At 36.7% G+C, this 20,716-nt stretch overlaps 1 pseudogene; it reads left to right on the top strand.

The window, feature by feature from the left end:
• Positions 1 to 231: 231 nt before the first annotated feature.
• Positions 232 to 9,994, top strand: LOC114711834 (tetratricopeptide repeat protein 5-like; annotated as a pseudogene).
• Positions 9,995 to 20,716: the final 10,722 nt, after the last annotated feature.

Genomic DNA, 20,716 nt, shown 5'->3' on the forward strand with positions numbered 1-20,716 from the left:
ATTACTATGACGTTTAGTATTTTTTAATATATTTCAAAAAACTTGAAATCTGAGTAATTAAATTGTGAGTGATCCATCTATCCCTGCAACTGAGCCCACGGCCAGCGGTGTCTAATTACTCTATATATGTGTACTTGCGTATAGGCGCATAGCGCTGCTTGGCTCTCAAGTTTCAGCGGCTTGCTTGCGAAGTTTCAATTTCAAATGAAGAGTCTTTTTAGTTTCGCTGAGATGAGCAGCACAACTGACTCTTTAGCGAACGCCTGTCAAGTTGCTGAAGATCTTTACCTCACCCGAGCAAATTATGTGGAGAATGAAGCTGATAAAATCTCCAAATTGCAAGAACAATTTGATGTTGCCCTGAAACTCCTCGATTATATTCCTTCAGGTAAATTTTCTTTTCGATATTCTTGTACGACAGAGTATTCTATTCTCCTGATAAACTCTGTGTATCCGTCTAAAATGGGATCGTGCGGGATCTCTCTTCTACTACTCCGGAAAACTGAGGCAGCGGGGTATTGGGATTGAGAAAATTGAACATAATTAAAAATGGGTGTGAGACGCTATGATGTGATATTTGTGGGGTGAGGGAGGCTGTTAGCGGTTAATATAGTGGACCGAGCGTGTGGCGTTGGGTGAGGGAAGGAAAGTTTTGGTTTTGTTGATATATTCTCTGATCTAGTGAGTTCTAGAGGAATACTTTTCTTTTTGCTATCATTCTACTGTCTTGTTTCTTTTGCTGACTAAAATGTATTAGCTTTATTTATTGAATAATCCAAATTTTGATTTTGGTTTAGTCGAAATATCCAAAATTCATTTCATTGATTTTTTGTAATTCAAAAAACCATAAATGATCCCTTTTGCTAGAGGAAAGAAAGTTACCCTTGGAACAAGCAACATTTAACTATCTGAGAGGGAAGATATCGGATATGTGCCCTCGCTATAGCAAAGAAGCAGAGGATCACCTATTTCATTCAGTAAGTACAATGAAGTTGTTAGTTTTTGCGTCTAAGCGCACACACGGTCATGACCGACTCTTCTATTTCTCTGCAGCAGGTCAAGTTAAGCCCACCAGTTGCTAACGCTTGGTTATGTTTGAGTAACTGCTTTTATGAGAGAGGGGATCTACCTGTGGCAAAAGACTGTCTCTGTGTTGCATTAAGCAAGGTTAATGCTGAAATTAAATTCCTAGTACTTCTCACCAAAAAAAAAAAAAAAAAAATCCCTGGTACTTGGTCGAAATTGAAGATGATATGTTGTAGAGCCGAATTGCATGTTATTTTTGTTTTACTTTTTCCTCTTGTTGATGGATGGAAACTTATTGAATGACAACCATGACTTTACCCTATCTGATCTTGTTCATATGGTGGGATTCTATTATGAGCTTGATAGGTTTGAAGCTTTTAATATTGATTAATTGTCACCATGGGAGAACAAAATGACCTGGAAAGGTGAACATAGATAAACAAATAAACGAGGGAGATAAATTTTTTCTGAATATATATATTTGAGATTCTTCATTGTAGCTTGAGTGGAAAGCAAAATCAATGTTTTAAGTGAGGATGGCAAAATTCTATAGAGTTATGACATCTTTGGTTCGATGAGGGCCATCTAGTTGAAGGGGAATGCTTGGATTTTCTTGAACAAGCCTTTGTGGTTAAATCTAATATGGTCTATGATTGTTCATAAGGCTTCTCTTTGATGTTCAGTGAGCACATGGATTAATAAGTGCTATGCCGCTTAATAAGGCTTCTCTTTGATGTTCAGTGAGCACCCAATTTTATACTCTAATAATATAACAAATACTTTTTAGCCTTCCCTAATACAAATGCTTAAATATCTTTTACCATAGCTGCTATGCCGCTTAATAAGTGCTCCAGCTATTTTGTTTTTTCTAGATTGATTGAGATGGTATCTTGATGTAGTAGTTTTCTTCTTGATTTTTGGATATTACCTGTAGAGAATTTTGTTACAGAGGAGAAATTTATTGGGATGACTGAATATGTTTATGATTTTAAAATAACAACATGTGTGTGTGTGTGTGTTAAAAGCCATAAATTTCCTTTCCAAGTTTCAGTTTTACATTCCTCTGGTTCAGATTTTGTGCGTTGATTGGCATAATGATAGGCATTGGTTGTTCTTTCAGGGTCCTGATAAGAAGATTCTTTGTCAATTATCAATGCTTACTAGAAAAATGTCAAAAGGTAAGGGATTGAATTGTAATTTTATCATTCAATATCTTTTAAGTTGTTCAAATTCCTTGGTAATTGTAAGTTGTAATGTTGTTAGATTGCATATGGGGTGTTTGTGGACGTGACTTTGGTTCGTTTTATAATGCAAGTACTATTTGGATTTCTACGTATCTGTCCCTTCTCAGGTGCTAAGAATGAGGCAGAACTTCTTGAGGAAAGCATTCGACATGCCAAGGAAGCTATTGCTTTGGATGTCAAGGATGGGTATTCTTGGTGTAAGATTTCTTTTACTACTAACATATATTCAAAGAACAAAGTCTGATTTGGTATCAAGCAAAAAGTGTACTCATTCATCAAAAAATCACCTTGAACATTTGAAGTTCATATCACCTTGTCTTTATTTGAGCTCCATTATATAAGTTATCTCCTCTCAGGGAATGCAAGGAGTCATATATTATCTTTTATGATGTGGGAAATTTGGCTGTTTATAGAGATGTCAATGATAGAACAGAACATACTCACGAAGATAACAAAATACTTTTATTTCTTTCCCTTGCAGTGATTGAAATAAAACATCATGTTGATGCAGAACAATGTAGAGGGAGGGGAGTGAGGGGAGAGGAGAGCCAAGGGATGGGGAGGCTTTGCTGTCATCTGTCTCTTGTGCTGGATTTCCCTCCTCTGTCTTCTCTCTGTGGGTGGGGGAAATTGAGTTGGAATTGTAGACAAGAATAGTTCAAAACGCATTGTTTATTTCACTGAGAAGGAATGTATTATACAAAGGGAGCGAGCCTTAGTAAGTTATAAGTTATGCTTAGTGCAACTAACACCTAATATATAATAAATGAAAGGCTATTTACACTTGTATTCTCACATATCCCCTGAAGTTGGGGTATAAATTTTAATCATGCCCAACTTGTTGCAACCAAGATATTTAACACGAGACACCCAATTAATATCCACTCCTAACATGCCCTGTGGAGATCAAATTCAGTTTTTATGATGTGAATGAATATTGCACATAAGTGGCCCAATTTCCTTTCTCCTTGTTCACTTTATAATACTTAGCTGTTCCTAAAATAAATGGCAACATTTATATGTTTTGACATCATACTGATCTTCCTGGCAGATAATTTAGGAAATGCATGTTTTATGAGTTTTTTGGTCTCTGGAGCTCGGGATGATAGCAAACTGTTAGATTCTCTAAAAGCATATCTAAATGTTGTGAGCATGCTGAAAACTTAACCATGGTAGTTTGTGTATTTAATAAAGTTATCTCCTTTTTTTTTGTTGTTACTTCCATTATAAGAAGTTGATGAGCATGTGACTTTTAGAATACTCTTTATAATAGTATTGGGATGGGTCGCCACTAGGTCCAAGACATTATGGTTTTTCTGGTATTAATTTTTCAATTTGTTCTGATATTGTTAGGATTTACTTTTATACCATGGTATCTTTATTTATTCTTTAGGATGGCCCGTAGCTTTTGGGCCTAGGATGGCAAGGGCTTATCATGAGGAAATAAAGACAATAAGATAGTACAAGATGGTTGGCCATGTGTGAGTAGGATAAATTAGAGAAGAGAGTCTGTGCACGGGGTGGGGAGGTGTTTTAAGGGGTTTTTCATAGAGAGGGGGATCAATGAAGAATTTGTCTTTGTGTGAGGAGAGAATCCTAACCTCTCGAAAGCTTAGTGAGTGTCTTTTCTTTTCCTATAGTTTTTTTAATATATTTTCAATGTTGCGTGTTTTAATTTGTCAATATGTTGCATCAGTTGATGTAATGTGAGTCTTCTATTTTATTGAGTCACAATCAATATCAGACATTTGTGTTCAGTCCATATTGGATTGGCTTGGCTTGGCTTGGCTTGGGTTCCATCAGTTTTATCTATTTTTTGACTATGATTTCTTTATTTAGGAATATACTAGGGAGTGGCTGGCTTGTAGTCAAACATTGTGCTATATATGTTTTTCTGTTGGCAGGATAAAAGAACATGCTGACTTTGCCTAAGAAAATCCTCAGAGATTATTATACTGTGTACTACCACTAGTGAATTGTAGGTTTTTGTTTTAATAACACAGAAGACGTAATGTCTTTTTTATATATACCAGGATAAAGATGAAAGAATGAAGTCCAACCCCCATTTATCTTTTAATAATGCCAAAGTAAGTGCACTTCTCCTCCTCTGTTTGTGCTTTTGTATCTTTGATTCTTTATTGAATTGTGTCACATTTCAACAATTCACTATGCCTATATTTTCAATCCTTCCGAAACCTTTATTTGCTCTCTGATGTGGAATTCACGATCATGATGATTAGTTGCTGCAAAGCCTAACATTATGCTATCATTATCTAGCGTGGTCTTGTGTCCATTATCTTAGGTTCTAGTTACTTTCACTATCAGTTGATTTTAATGGAACCTAAACACACAAAAATAAAAATTTCTCACAAGCCTTGTGTTTGATTTGACATCTTTGGTGAGGAAAAGAGCGTAGGAAAAATGTTTAACCATGAAAATGTGTCTTTTCAACTTAAAATTAGGAATGTAGTCATTCAGTTATTTGTGTATCAATTTTTATTTCTGATTATTTGAGATTTTGTTTTGCATGTGACATTTATTTTCCATTATACACGTGGCTCATTATTATCAAGCCTTGTGTAATGGAATGATTTTTAATTGGTGAAGGGGCACTTAACTATCACCACAGAGACTGATTTCTGATTTTTCTGTACTCTGTTCTCTCATTTTTGTGGGCGTAATTATTCTCTTTTTTCCTTGCATTACATGTCTAGATTTTACTGCTTCTTTTCTTAATTTAATTCCTCGGAAAAAGTTTGTTTTCACCGTCATTTATGGAGACACTTTTGGGTTCTCGTTATCAGTTTATCTGTGTTCTTTCTTTACTTGCACACAGAATGGAACCCGTGAATATGCATATAAGTATGTGCCTCTTCCGTTTTGGTCGTGCCTCTTAACAATCCCCAACTCCTTAAGTAATGAAAGACACAAAAATAACTTTGTCAAATACTCAAAATCATTCATACTGCCTGCTTTGCGCATCTTTTGTTTCACACAAATAGTATCTAGTTATGACTTCTGCTTGTGAATTGTTGTCATACATAATTTTGTTACAGTTATTCAGATATCTAGAGGATTATGAGGGGGCCATCAGTGCATTTGAGGCTGTTGTTTAAAAGAACCCCAAGTCTGAATGCTGCTGCCGACGTTCAGAATATAGTCAATCTACTTGACGAGCTGGATAATCTGATGAGGGTAAAAAAAAAATTTTCGCATTGATTGTGGGCTATGAAGTACTGTGTGTCAATATATAGCCACTGGCTTCTTGATTGCTATTTTTATTTGATTTGCTTTGGTAATTTGATTTCCTAATATGGAGGATTCATATAATGATAGAAGCTGGTAATTGCACTAATCATTTATTCTAGTTTTTCCCCATTCCCTCTCTCCCCTTCACAAAACAAGAAGTATGAAAGAGAATGATGACAGCCAATAAATTATTTTTGTAATTTATCTGATATTAGAGTTCTTGTGCTTCATGAAAGATATATATGCAGTGGGGGCATCTAAGATCTAAGCGAAAGGCAAGATTGGCCTCATCTTTGGCTGTTGTTAAATGTAAGCTACCTTTTGAACTATATATTTTAGTTCATAGCGTCCTTAAATTTTGCTGCCTCTCCTCACCACTGTTTTTTTTCATGTTTTGAATAATATTTGATTAATAAACTCACTGCATTCTCATTCTTCCTCATGAAAGTGAATTCATCATACAAAAGAGCTACCATAGACCTTTTATTGAAGGGTTTGAACAGAGCAGTAACTGTGGACGGGAGGGTATTGTGCTTTGTTATGAATGACGTTGATGTTCCCCTGTAAGTTTTGATATCCTGAGAATTATTTTCATGTTTGAATTATGTCCAACGCACTTTCTTTGCTGGTGATGTTATTATTTTATTGCATGGTATATCAGAAGTCTATGAATTATATGCTGATTCTTTTAAGAGTATCTATTTTTATTATTTTTATGTTTTCTTGCACAGAATCTGTTCCTATTTAAGCATATTGTGTGTTTGTGTGTATAAAGTCTTTTGGAGGTAGAAGAGTAGTTGCTATTGCTATTATGTTTTTTTTTTCTTTTCTTTTTTTTCCCTTGGGGGGTTGGATCATGGTCAGAATTTAGGGGTTTCAACATTCAAAATTGTTTTGTCAATGTAAGGCAACCATATATAGCAAGTGGAATGGCAAACTCATGATGAATATTATCTGAAAAATGAAATTAAGCATTCATCTCTTTTAGAAAGATAAAAGATAAGTGTGGGGCAGCATTTTAATTGTAGTTTCTTTTTATTTCCTTGCTAATAATTGTTACTATACACCTTTTCCTGTATAGAAGAATTTATTCGCCTGTGTTTTCCATTTCTAGTTACTTGTTTCTAGTAGTGAATGCTGGACCCATGGGTAGAGGGTACAATTTATATATATACATTTTAATTATTTATATTTGAAAATAATATGTATTTCAGAGAAAATATTCTCATTCGAATTATTGAATTATGTCAATAAGTCGCCTTTAATATTCTATCACTTAAATTTAGAAAACATGTCGTATTTAAATTGAAAAAATATATAACGAATTACACATATCTGTAGTTTCACTATCTAAATACTTATAATAGGATATAATTTTATGATAATTCATGTAACACTTAAAAGAAGGATACAGCTAAAAAATATATCATGCGTTTTTTTGACCAGGGAAATAACTTTCATTAAACCAGCAAAAACAAAGGAAAACAACGTTCAGCAGAAAAGAAAGCAGCTAAAAGATAAAACTAACGAACAGGAGAATTTAGCCTATGCCTTCCCTGTCTGCTTCAGAAGCACCCTGGTCCATAAGAGAAGTGTTCTCATCTTGCGCGTCACGAAGAATGATGGAAGCTAGAGGAGGTGGAGATTCAAGAATCAGACCTTTAGGTCCCAACTCCCTTGAAGCCATGGCAGCCAAGTAGTCGGCAGCAGTGTTCCCTGAACGAGGAATAAGAGACAAAGAAATCAATCTTCGATCAGACAGCATATCAAGAACATCAGCTGCAAGATCATGAGAGATCCATGATAGATCCATGGGCAAGATCATCAGCTAAAAAATATATCATGCGTAGTCACTTAATATCATAATATTTTCATGAAATGTTAAGAATAACATTTTGAAAGAAAATGATTTCATCTCATAATCAATTAAATTAAATGTTGTAGAAAGTCTTGTACCAAGGGCTGTGAGTAGAGATCCTAATAAGACATGGAGGGAGTGAGTGATTCAAGATAAGAAGTAAACAGTTAACAAAATACATCATATTCACATTATGAACAAAGCTTAGGATAAGTTCCTTCCAACCATTGGCCAAAAAGAAAAAGTTTCTAATAATCATTATGTCAAGTTTTTGGAACACAATTTGTCATGTTTCCTATTTTTTCATTTAATCCAGATGAAAGAAATAGGACACATGACAAAGTGTGATTAGAGAACTTGACATAATGGTAATAAGAAACTTGACCTAAATTTTGTCCATACATTACTTTATATGCAGGGGCATTTGCTGCCTCCTATGCCCAAAGGGCCTCAATATTTGAGGAGGTACAGCTCCACCCAGAGGCTCTCTTAGAAAAATTACATGGAGACGTTGTGGAATTCGATAATTAACCCCGGGGGGTGGTTGCTAGCACCGTCTGTCTGTCTTATTTAATTTTGAACCTACTAAACGTAATCTCAATTGTATTGTTGTCCAGTTCTTATTTAGTATGTTAACTTAAATCCAGTGAACTTAAATTTAAAACTTTGAACAGCAGATCCCAACTCTCCCACAATTTGTATTTTTGATCTTGTAATTTGAACTCAGTAAACTCATTTTTCCTAACTCATTGAACCCAAACTTACACATAATGTGATTAAACCCAATCAAGGCGAATTTAAGATCTTGAACCCATCCGACCAGAGCCCTGATATTATTTAGTTTACAATGAACTGTGTCTATTTGTTTTACAATGAACTCAAGCTGATATGAAGGCTGTTTGCTCTATGGGTAGTGCACATAGCAATCTAACTTTTGTGCGATAGTGTGGCAAGATGGCAAGATTTGTGACAATCCGGTATTTAATGTTTATATAGTTGTAAATATTACTACTCCCTCTGGTTCAAAATATAAGCTAACATTGGTTGAGGGGCTTGGTTTTTTTTTATTTTTTATAAGACAAACATTTCAAATTTGTCCAAGCATTTAATGAGTATTTTCCCATTTTACCCCTAACATATGTTTTTAATTTTTTTTTTGGTTATTGATAGCATCAATTGCAGAAAGTGGCTGGTTTACGGGCATGGAAAGAGAGAAAGGTGTTTTAAACAAAGTGAATAGAGGAGAGAAGCTTCAATATATAAGGGCATATTTGAAAAATATATATATGCCTTACACATGTATTGTTTTAAACTGCTTTTATTTTATTTCTTGATAAATGTAAATGAGCTAACCTTAGCTTATATTTTGGACCGGAGGAAGATTCGATAGGATTAGAATCGTGAACTTTTTGCTTCTTTTCTCTGAATATATGCCTCCTCTATACTCCATTTTGAATCAATGAGAAACAGTAACTTGAAGTCCCACTGATGGTTTTACCTTTAAGTTCAATGCTTATTCTCATTAGTAATAATTTTCTCCCCATACTTGACCACTAGCTTTAATAATATTGTGATGTAATGACTATAAATAAAATAGGGCTCATAAATGAATGCCTACCTGCGTAGTTATGAAAAAAATACTTAGAAACTAATTTGGGAGTCAATTTGGCATCTTATGTTATAGTTTTGTTCTGCAGATACTACTTGCTTCGTGATTCAAATCAGACTTGCTTTGTTCTTACAGTTTATGGTGTGCGTAAGGATGTGGTAAGAATTAGTTGCTGCAGCTTTATATTGTTTTCTTTTTCCTCCTTATGTACTTTAGGCTTATGAACATTAAGGACTTTAGGGTGATAAACCAGTGGGATAACTGAAGCTTAAGCTCATTCGGATGTTTGTGTGGTTTTAAGTTAGTAGAGACACTTGTTATCATTGTACTCAAAAGTTGCTTAGAGCAGAAATACTGCATTATACTTGTTTTGGAGTACCCATAGGGGCTTGGGTAAGGCTTGAATTTAGAAGTACGCATGCTGGGTGGTGAAGATAGCCTGGTAAAGAGAGTCATAGGAAAGACAAAAGGTGATGTGCTTATGTGTGGCCTTAGTGTTGCTTATGTGTAGATTTATGTTCACATCATCTAAGGCCAAAACATGAGAAGAAAAGGAGAGGAAAAAACAAAAGCATAGCTCTTATTGATATATTGTTTCTACTGAATAAGCATATTGGAATTATTTGGTCCTTTCTCTTTCAGATCAAAGAAACAGATCGGTTGACACTGCTGGACCCTAAATTCCGTCATTTTGATTTTTCGTGGAGGGGGAAGGTATGCTTTTCTATCCAATTCATGCTCACTCTAATTAATTATGTTCTGGTTGCACCACCAGTCCAATAATTTCCTGATTCTTCGGTCTGCATGTAATAAAGCTATTCATTCTGAGTATCCACCTTGTGTTATGTGTGTATGACATTAGCATTACCACTTTGAGTCTACACGCGTGGACTTCCCGGAACAAGTGCTTGTAATGAAAAAGTTGTGACTCCTCAACAAGCTATTCACTCATCCACCTACGCCCGACATATATGTATGCGGAGAGCATTGGGTGCTCATCAGTTTTGATGAGCACCCAATGCTCATCAGATCTGGATCGTCCAGATCTGATCTGGACAGTCCAGATTTAATTTTAATGTTATTTTTATTTTTTAAAAAATAATTATTTTAATAGATATAGGATAAAAAATAAAGATAATCTCCTAACTATCATTCTTTAAAAATATATTTTTTTCTATTTTAAAATAATTATTTTAAAATATTAAATCTGGACCGTCCAGATTAAATCTGGACGGTCCAGATGGCTCATCAGGTGATGAGCACCTGGTGCTCATCACTTGATGAGCACTGTATACGGACCCATATGTATGACATAAACCTCAAAGGGAGGACTGGTGACATCATACGAACTGTTTCTTTGTTGGCCATCTCAACGTAGCACTTTTGAGTTTTGAGGACAAACATAACTTCTTAAATATGTTTTTATATTTTCTATTTAATGATTTTTAGTTCGTTAAGTACAACTATCATACCTATTTATTTTAACGTTATCTTTTGAGGACCAATGTGGCTTCTTAATCATGTTTAGATGTTTTTAATTTAAATCCCATTTGAGGAAGTTAATGTTGATTATATTCTCCCAAAATTCACTAATTATAGTGTATTTTGGGAGAATATAATCGACATTATAGTGTAATCTCTTGACACTTCATGAGTGCCATTTTTTTTATCATGAATAGGAAATAACCAAGATGTCTTTTGGCCACTAACTATGGGGGATTTTAATCAAATCATTTATCCTCCAAAGAATTCAGTCAGAATCATCAGATTAGAGGGGCACAACTGTTTAAAAATGTTATCAATTCTGCTAATCTGATTGATGTTTGTCCTCATGGGAGTGGTTTACCCGGAACAATAAAAGACAAGCACTGAGGCGGTTTGGTAGAGGCTTGATCATGCCCTATGTAATGCTTACTGGCTTTCATCTTTTTCAGGCTTCAATCTTCAAATTCTTTTTACTATTGCCGGCTCTGATCATGCTCCCCTTTGTTCATTTTAGAGGAACAACAAACTTTTTTTTGGTAACAATCCTTTCAGCTTTGAAAACTTTTGGACTAAATTTTTTGAATGTGGCTCCATCGTAAGAAGGGTCTGGTTTTCTTTGTTGAATGATGATTGTGTCTGGGCTGCCATTTGTAAGCTTGAATCGTTTAAAAGAGGAACTTAAGCCCTGAAATAAATATAAAGTGGGTAAAATAAATAATAATATCCGCAATTTGGAAGCCATGCATAGTAATGCCCAAACCAGTTTGCATCTGAATGGTGTGATAAAATGGATTTCTGTTTTATTTCCGAAGCAAACTGGATTTATGGTTGGATTTCTTTTTTTGGAGTTTGATATAAAAAAGTTAAAGTGAGTTGAGTCTTAGAAGTTTACTAGGGTCAGCAGATGTGTTGGGACTGGTTTTTTTTGTTTTTTTGGTCACAAGAGAGGGCAAAGCTTGTTGGGACTGGTTTTTGTTGATATTATGGTTGGAATTTGAAGAAACGTCATGGGTTCAAAAAGCTCATCATTCTAAAGCCCAATTCGGGGACAAAAGTGCAACTTACTAAAAAAAAGGGAGGATTTTGGGGGGGAAAAAAGAGAGGATTTTTACTTCTAACCTTATACTAAAGGATAATAATAATTGCTGGGTCTTGGGACAGCACAATCCTGAAAACTTTGCGGTCAATCATTTTCTATAGCATTTTTCAAGTGAGGAGGAATCCATTTCCGAGGAGTATTCATCTAAATGAGTTAGATCTCCCAACATTTAGTTGGCTATAAACATATTTCATCACTAAAAATTTTGTGATGGAATTAAAAACAGAAATTAGCGGCAGAAACATTCCATTACTAAATTCTGCCACTAATCCTGTTATAACGGAATTAGCAACAGAATTTACCAATAAAATTTTATTTTTTTGATGGAATTTACGAGGAATAGAGTTTCTCGCTGATTCTGTTGATAATAGCCTTGGCTGAAAATGATGGATTCATTCGCTGGTCATAGGAACCCACCATACTGTCAAGCTTTTGTCCATACTTCCACCGTAAAGCCAAACGCCACCATCACTTGTACTTCGAAAATATGTCTCTAGACGCTTTAGTGGCGGTTCATGTCTACCTACTCACCCAATTTTACAAAGCCTACCATTACGTCCCTCTCTCTTACAAATTCCTGTACTCTTATTTGATGATCCACTTAACAAAATCTCCCCTCTTAAACACGTGCACAAAACAGCCATTGAATTTTGGTTTGCTTGAACACATTCTCTGAACTTCTAGAAACCTTCCAGACTCTGATTCTGCCATCTTGATGAGCCGAGAAGATCTTGTTTCCAACTGTTACAAGACCGTAAAGCCAAACGCCACCATCACTTGTACTTTGAAAATATGTCTCTAGACGCTTCAGTGGCCGTTCATGTCCACCTACTCACCCAATTTTACAAAGCCTACCATTACGTCCCTCTCTCTTACAAATTCCTGTACTCTTATTTGATGATCCACTTAACAAAATCTCCCCTCTTAAACACATGCACAAAACAACCATTGAATTTCGGTTTGCTTGAACACATTCTCTGAACTTCTAGAAACCTTCCAGACTCTGATTCTGCCATCTTGATGAGCCGAGAAGATCTTGTTTCCGACTGTTACAAGGGATTTAACTGACTCCTCTCCATCTCCGAACTTGTTGATAAGCTTGAAATCTGGGTCAGTCCTTCTGAGAGGCACTCAGAATGAAGTCTCCACATAGGGTTAAACAAGAAACAGAGGCAGTATGTCCAGAAGGAACAGCTAGTGGGTGATGTGATAAGGATTTAGAAATATGTGTGAAGGGCAACTGAAGCTTCGTCTGTTGTAGAGAAAAGGGACTGGTTTCTTCGGGTTCGCTAGCGGTGGAGTAGGACTTCATGGTTCAGAGAGTAATAATGAGGAGAAATTTTAGATTTTGAGACGGGGGAGAGTTTGATCATAGATGAGTTAAGGAAACGAGGATAGTATGTACACAGACACATATATGGAAAAATAATTGCACTAAGGCCCAAGGAACAAAGAGTACAACAAAAAGGTCCTACAAGAGTTTCAAATTACTTAGAAGGCCGAATCTAAGTGTAAGATATTGTAATTTTACTAAAAAACCCTAATTGCCCCTACTGATGCCCTCACTGGTTAATACATGATGTGATAATTGTTAGTATAACTAGTTTAATTGTTAATGACAAGTATGTGGTGCACATTAGTATTAGTTGTTAATATATGATGCAATAGTTATTAATGTTAGCACATTAACTTATCATTTTTGTGATGCTACAAGTCTAATAAATGACTTGTTAATGTAGGCACATTCAGTTACCATTGCAAGCTTCCTAAGTTGGTTTTTGGAATTTAATTATATTAATTTGATTTACAGAGTTTTATTTGAAGATTTAATTTTAAGCAATGAATGCAATGTACTCTCCACTTTAAATTGTATATGATAATTTAAAATGGCTTTTATTTTGAATAAGTTAATCATTTTAAAATAATATGAATTGTCATTTTGATATAAAGTGAGTAGTTATTCTTAGCATCCTTACTTGGTAATACTAGAACCTTAACTTGTCAATACAAGTGTTTGCAGTTTAGCGTAAATTGTAAGCACATGGATCATATAAGTAGCATAGAGATAATAAGATATTGTTCCCATGGGAACTAAGGCAAAACTAAATTAATTCTTACAACCATGCTTTTAATTGGGTTAAATGATAAATAATCTGAAAGGTTTGAGTCTAAAAAAAAATTAATTGATTAAAATAAGAACATAGCAGAGAAGAATGTAACAAAACTTTGAATTTTCAAGACAAATGGTGCCTATGATTATTTCTTACCATCGTATTTTGTAAAATTTAATCAACTTCCTAGCAATTAGAATGCGTTTGTCTAAGATTCTAAAACAAGTGGCTGAATGCGTTTGTCTAAGATTCCAAAACAAGTGATTAGGCTTTCTCAAGTCACAAATCAAGTTTTTCTTTTCATTAAAATCACAATCTCTTGCTGGTATTAATGAAAATCCACTTTGAGCTATAACTTAATGTGACAATGCAAGGTGAATAACTATACATCTGTATGTTATCAACAAACTATCCATTCAACAACTAAATTCTCTGGCCAAGCAAGAATTTATCCAATTTCTAACATTAAATTATCTTTCTCAAGCATAACTTAAATAAACAACAATCCAAATGGTGACCAATAACTCATAAGTAGAGCCAGAAAAATAAGTCATACCCGTCGAGCCGACCTCTTTAAACTTGTTTAAATTGAGGGCCGGCCTTGTAATTTGGAATTTTCAAAAGGAACTTGGACTTAAAAGGGCCACTCCTATATGGCTCGAAAATAAAAAAGTCAGCCCTGTAGGGTCGCAGGCCAGCTTGTTTAAGCCCACCAGCAATAATTTTTTTTAATTTATATATTTTTGACCCTGACCTAAGTCCCTACCATTTTACACACTCTTCCTCTCTCAGTTTCACTTTCGGTTTTTCACTCACTCTCAACTCCTCAATCTCTAATGGTATTAAAATAAATAAAAATATATTCTCCATATCCTAAATCAGATTTCAAATTTTCAATCTTGTTAAGTCTAATGGATGTTTTAGATTTTTCGTATGTTGATGGACATTTAGATATGATGATTTTTTATATTTGTGACTTAATTTAATTTTATTCATATTTATATACTTTACTAGTAATTTCATTAGTTTATTTTTATTTTTTGATAAAACATATGAGAAATATAAAAAATTTTAAAAAAAATTTAAATGGGCCGAAAGCCTGTGGGTTGGCCTTGAGCCCATCTGCTTAAGGGTCGGACTTAGCAAATTAGAGCATTTTTGAAATTTCGACCCTGTAAGTTTGGTCCTTTTAAGCTCGTTAGCCTTGCACAGAGCTGGCCCGGCCTGCCCCGTTTTCCCAACTCTACTCATAAATATAGGATAAACTCAATACATAGCAATTAAGTTTTAATCAATATAATGGTTCGAAATAAACCTAGAATAAGCAAATTAGCCACTCATATGCATCAAATAACTACACCTGCCTCTCACAAATACACCCGTATCAGAAAAATCAGTGAAGAAAGAAAGGGAAAGCAAGAAAATCGAGGAAAGAGGCTCCAACTCGCTTTAAAGCTTCAATTCCAATCTTCCCCGCCTTCAATCCCTGTTTCCTAAAGCAAAACCATCTCTAAAATGTCTTCATGAGTCAAGAATGGCGGCCTATCTCTTGCAGGTTGCATCCTGAATGCCTAACCCTCGAAACTTCCTTCCGTTTACCTTTTTTTTAGTTAGAAATTTGAAACTCCGCATTTCACTAAAATTCACTCTTTGCCGTGGTGAAGCTTCATTTGTTGTGACAAAGGTGCTCTGGAGACTTTTTTTCCCCCTCTCCAATTCTGCCCTTCCAACTTAGGCCTTCACTTTGGGCCAAACTACATGCAATCATAAGTCCATTACTAGATATTCAGATCCGGAATTTATCAAAATAAGGCATCACCTACCAGACCTCCAATTTTCTTAATTTTGTTCCAATTAGGTCTTCAATTTCTCATAAATGATAAGCAGGTGACTCCCCTTTAAATGCAATTGTGAATAAAACATGATAAAGTCATGGGAGTCATCAACAGGCAATTTCACTTGTAAATTCCTTGCTACTAAAAATTTGATATAAAATTATGATGCCATCTAATTTCAAGTTACATATGCTTACAAGATATGTTTTGCTTATAAATATGTCAAATAATAAATTTTTTTGCTTATATTCTAATGTAAAGTGACTTGTCATTGAAAACACCCTTGTTATTGCATAATCCCTCACTTATCAATACTTACTTTACCTTGTCATTTTCATGATAATAAAAATCTAATATAATGTCATTAATTACAATTACATTCTTGTATATGACTTCTCAATTGAATTTTATGTTTTCTTTATTCTAAACAGTATTTCTTTTAATAGTATTTCTTTTAATTTCCAGTCAATTGACTCATTATTTCATCAATAGTGTTCGAGTTGAATTTTATGATTTCATTGTTAATATTAGCATGTTAACTTATCAGTCTAGGCACTCTCACTTGTTAATTTCCTATTACTATAAATATGATATAATATTCACAATCAAGTTTTCATGGACTAGTTTAAAGAGAAAATATTCCTCCGCTACCATTAGTATTTATTATGATATACAATATAATCATTGAATAATAATAAGAGAATCATTAAATAGAAAATTATATTTGTATAATTCAATATCCAATACATTATAAATAAATATCATAAAATTTAAAAGAAATCAATCACTTACCACTCCCTATACAAAAGAATATTGTCGTATATTTAAATTCTAAAAGAAATGGGGAAATTGCAAAAAAAGACCTTGGAATTGCAAAAACGCAGATAGGGACCCTTGACAACTTCACTTTGGGTTTTGACAACTTCAGGGCATATTATTCTTGTCAAAACCTAAAGTGAAGTTGTCAAGGGTCCCTATCTGCGTTTTTACAATTCCAAGGTCTTTTTTTGCAATTTTCCCAAAAGAAATTCTATTAATAAAAAATTCCTAAAAGCAGGTTCTTGATCAAGCACCATCTCTACCGGCTGCATATTCACTCATAGCTACAATACTCAAAAGCAGTGAATGATGCCCGAAGAAATCTGACTTCTGTTGTCTCAAATTGCTTGAAAGAGGTAAATTGAATATGTGAGAAAAGAAATATAACAAGAAGTTGAGGGAAACCTTTCAAATTCTGTTGTACTAGATTTAAATTTGTTATTTCCTTGAAACCTGCATTATTGATTATCGCTAAGACATTCAATTAAATTAGGTCCAACTACAAATGCAATATAGTGATAACCTAGGTTATTCTTTCAAGAAACAATTTAGCTTTTCTTTAGATATAAATTTAGGTGATGGAAAATATGATGAAATGGACCTAACTAAAATGCAAAACACTAAGTCTAAACGCAATATGTGAATGCCATAAAATCTATATGAAAATGAAATTAAACAAAACGAATGCAAATAAAATTTTTGGAGAAATTTTTGTAGAGGGAAAAATTAAAATGCTAAAAGGAAAATTAAGCACAAATCAAAGAAAATTAACAAAGCCAAAACAAGGGATTTTTTTTTAGGTAAGGTAGAAGAGCATAACTTAGGATTCGTAACGACTTAACTTTCATGGTCCAAATTAATTAATTAGACCAAAAGGAAGTGATAAGAGAGAGAAATTAATAAGTTTAATTACCTATCTGAAATAAGAAAAACCCTCAAGTTCATGAATACTTAAACGATTAGAAAATTCATAATGGGATAAGGCCAATTAATTAAACCGTTAAAACAAATAACAACTTATTTAAATTAACTCTGAAAATTATGTTTAAAATTATCCATTTAAATAATTAGACAATTAGCCAACTTAATTAAACAATCAAGAGGCAAAGGAACCCAAATTTGCAATTCAAATCACATTGATAATTAAACCCACAATGAAAACTCAATTATTGTTATGAATATAATAATATCTTTGTAGATGTCCATATATCTCTCATTATCTCTTATATCTCCTATAATCTCTAATATCTCCCATTATCTCTATATCCTACAATTATCTCATATTATTATGTAATCTGTAGATTCTATCAAAGGTGTAAAGCTATGCCTATAAACAGAGGCCACGTATAATATATTGAGCACTCTTGAATGGAATAAGAAATACTCTCTCTTGTTGATGCTCTCTTCCTCTGTATGATTCTTCTCTATATTTCTTCTCTATTTATAACACGTTATCAGCACGAAGTTCTAACCAAGGTACGTATGACATACCTTTCTACCCTAACACATACTTACACATGCATGGCTTAATCTTTGAGACAAGCATATGACTACTAGTAGGATCAACCAGGTAGCAATCCTTTCGAGACGTCACGATATTGCCAGCGAACCGCTAAGGCAGTCACGAAGCAAAGCGCAGCCATCGTTCAAGAGATCGAAACTTCCAATATGGGACTAAGAGAGGTGTTCGCCCCTCTCGTCCACGGCATGCACTGGGTCCGAGAGCAAAACATGGCCACATGTCCCGGGCGACCGGTGAAGGCTCGGTGGAGCATGAGGCATGCTTTGGGGTCCCCCGACAACCCTTGCAAGGTGTCGGGTGGAGGGTAAGTCTGAAAAGGTGTCAGTCTCCTGTTGAACAGGCAGGCAACACAAGATCCACCGCGGGGTATCGTTAAGCATGACCTTGGTTGTACTTGATTGCGTGTCGATAGTTCGATGGACGAAGCACGGAGCCAGCCGACAGCGGCAATCGAAACACCACTCACACACCAGCACGTTTGCCCAGATTAACACCACTGTGGCAACCACACCCCGTAACCCTAGAGGGGGAAAGTGAGCAAATGGAAGAGACGGGAGGTGCCGGCCCAAGCCCGTTAGTGATGAACGCATCTTTTAGGGACCAAGCGACACATGCCCCTATGCACCTCATGCGAAGGATTCCAACCCCGCTCAACCTTGGCCAAGCAACAAAAGGCTATATTTGAAGGCTACATCGATCGGGTTGTTTGTCCGCCGTCGTCGCGAGGGGGGAATACATCGCATCAGGGCCAGTGAATGAGATTCCAAATGGGGGGATGGGGGAGCGCACCAAACGTGACACACGAAACGCCCGAGAACGGTAACCCCTCCACGGTCTTGCTTATTAAGCACCCGGTGGGAAAAAGTCCCTTGACGGATGCTGTTTCGCAACTTTGTGTCGGGGATCCCTCTCGGAAAGTTCCGATTGACATCGACGAGCACGTGAGTCCAACCTAGCCCTCGCTTACTGAGCAACCGTGAGGATGCCTTTCCGCTCAGGTTTCGATGGGAAACACACGCTGGGGAGGTCCATGAATCCTTGGTATGTGCCACCATCCATCTGTTTGCAATCCCACACACTTTTAGGGGCCAATGATGTCGACCCTGGGCACCTCATGCAAAGGATTCCAACCCCGCTCAAGCTTGGCCAAGCAGCAAAAGGCTACATCCGAAGGCTACATCGATCGGGTTGCTTGTCCGCTGTCTTCGTGAGGGGGGAATCCGGCACATGATGGGCCATGAATGAGATTCCAGATGGGGGATGGGGGAACACACCAAACGTGCCGCACAAAACGCCCGAGAATATCAACCCCTCCACGGTCTTGCTTATTAAGCACCCCGTAGGAAAAAGTCCCTTGGCGGATACCGTTTCGCAACTTTATGTCAGGGATTCCTCTTGAAAAGTTCCAATTGACAACGACGAGCACACCTAGCCCTCGCTTACTGAGCAACCATGAGGATGCCTTTCCGCTCAGGTTTCGATGGGAAACACATGCTGGGGAGGTCCATGAATCTTTGGTATGCGCCACCATCCATCCCATTTGCAATCCCACACATTTTTAGAGGCCAATGACGTTGACTCTGGGCACCTCATGTGAAGGATTCCAACCCCGCTCAAGCTTGGCCAAGCAACAAAAGGCTACATCGATCGGGTTGCTTGTCTGTCGTCATCGCGAGGGGGGAATACACCGTATGAGGGGCAGTGAATAATATTTCAAATGGGGGATGGGGGAGTGCACCAAACGTGCCACACGAAACGCCCGAGAACATCAACCCCTCCACGGTCTTGCTTATTAAGCACCCGGTGGGAAAAGTCCCTTGGTGGATGCCGTTTCACAACTTTGGGTCGGGGATCCCTCTCAGAAAGTTCCGATTGACAACGACAAGCACGTGAGTCCAACCTAGCCCTCGCTTACTGAGCAACCATGAAGATGCCTTTCTACTCAGGTTTTGACGGGAAACACATGCTGGGGAGGTCCATGAATCCTTGGTACGTGCCACCATCCATCCCGTTTGCAATCCCACACACTTTTAGGGGCCAATGACGTCAACCCTGGGCAGCTCATGCGAAGGATTCCAACCTCGATCAAGCATGGCCAAGCAACAAAAGGCTACATTGATCGGGTTGCTTGTCCGCCATCGTCGCAAGGGGGGAATACATCACATGAGGGGCAGTGAATGAGATTCCAAATGGGGGGATGGGGGAGCGCACCAAACGTGCCGTATGAAACGCCCGAGAACATCACCCCTCTACGGTCTTGCTTATTAAGCACCCGGTGGGAAAATGTCCCTTGGCAGATGCCGTTTAGCAACTTTGTATCGGGGATCCTTCTTGAAAAGTTCTGATTGACAACGACGAGCACGTGAGTCCAACCTAGCCCTCGCTCACTGAGCAACCATGAGGATGCCTTTCTGCTCAGGTTTCGACGGGAAACATATGCTAGGGAGGTCCATGACTCCTTGGTACGCGCCACCATCCATCCCATTTGCAATCCCACACACTTCGAGGGCCTAGATTTTCCGGATCAATGACTTTCACCCCAAACCGGTATGTACGCACTTCACACGGAGGATTCCAACCGTGCTCAAGCTTGACCAAGCAACAAAAGGCTACATCTGAAGGCTACATCGATTGGGTTGCTTGTCCGCCATCGTCGCAGGGCGGGAATCCTACGCATGAGGGGCAATGAATGAGATTTCAAATGGGGGGATGGGGGAATGTACCATTTGAAGGCTACCAAAAGAGGTTTCGAGTGCCTCACAAACATGATAGTCTAACCTAGCCCTTGCTTATGAGCAACCGCGAGGAAAACGCCCCAACGGATGCCTTTCTGCTCGAGTTTTGACGAGAATAACGTGC

The sequence above is a fragment of the Neltuma alba genome, unplaced genomic scaffold, assembly GCF_004799145.2.
Source record: "Neltuma alba isolate B1F8T4 unplaced genomic scaffold, ASM479914v2 tig00001800_pilon, whole genome shotgun sequence".
In the NCBI taxonomy this organism is placed as follows: domain Eukaryota; kingdom Viridiplantae; phylum Streptophyta; class Magnoliopsida; order Fabales; family Fabaceae; genus Neltuma; species Neltuma alba.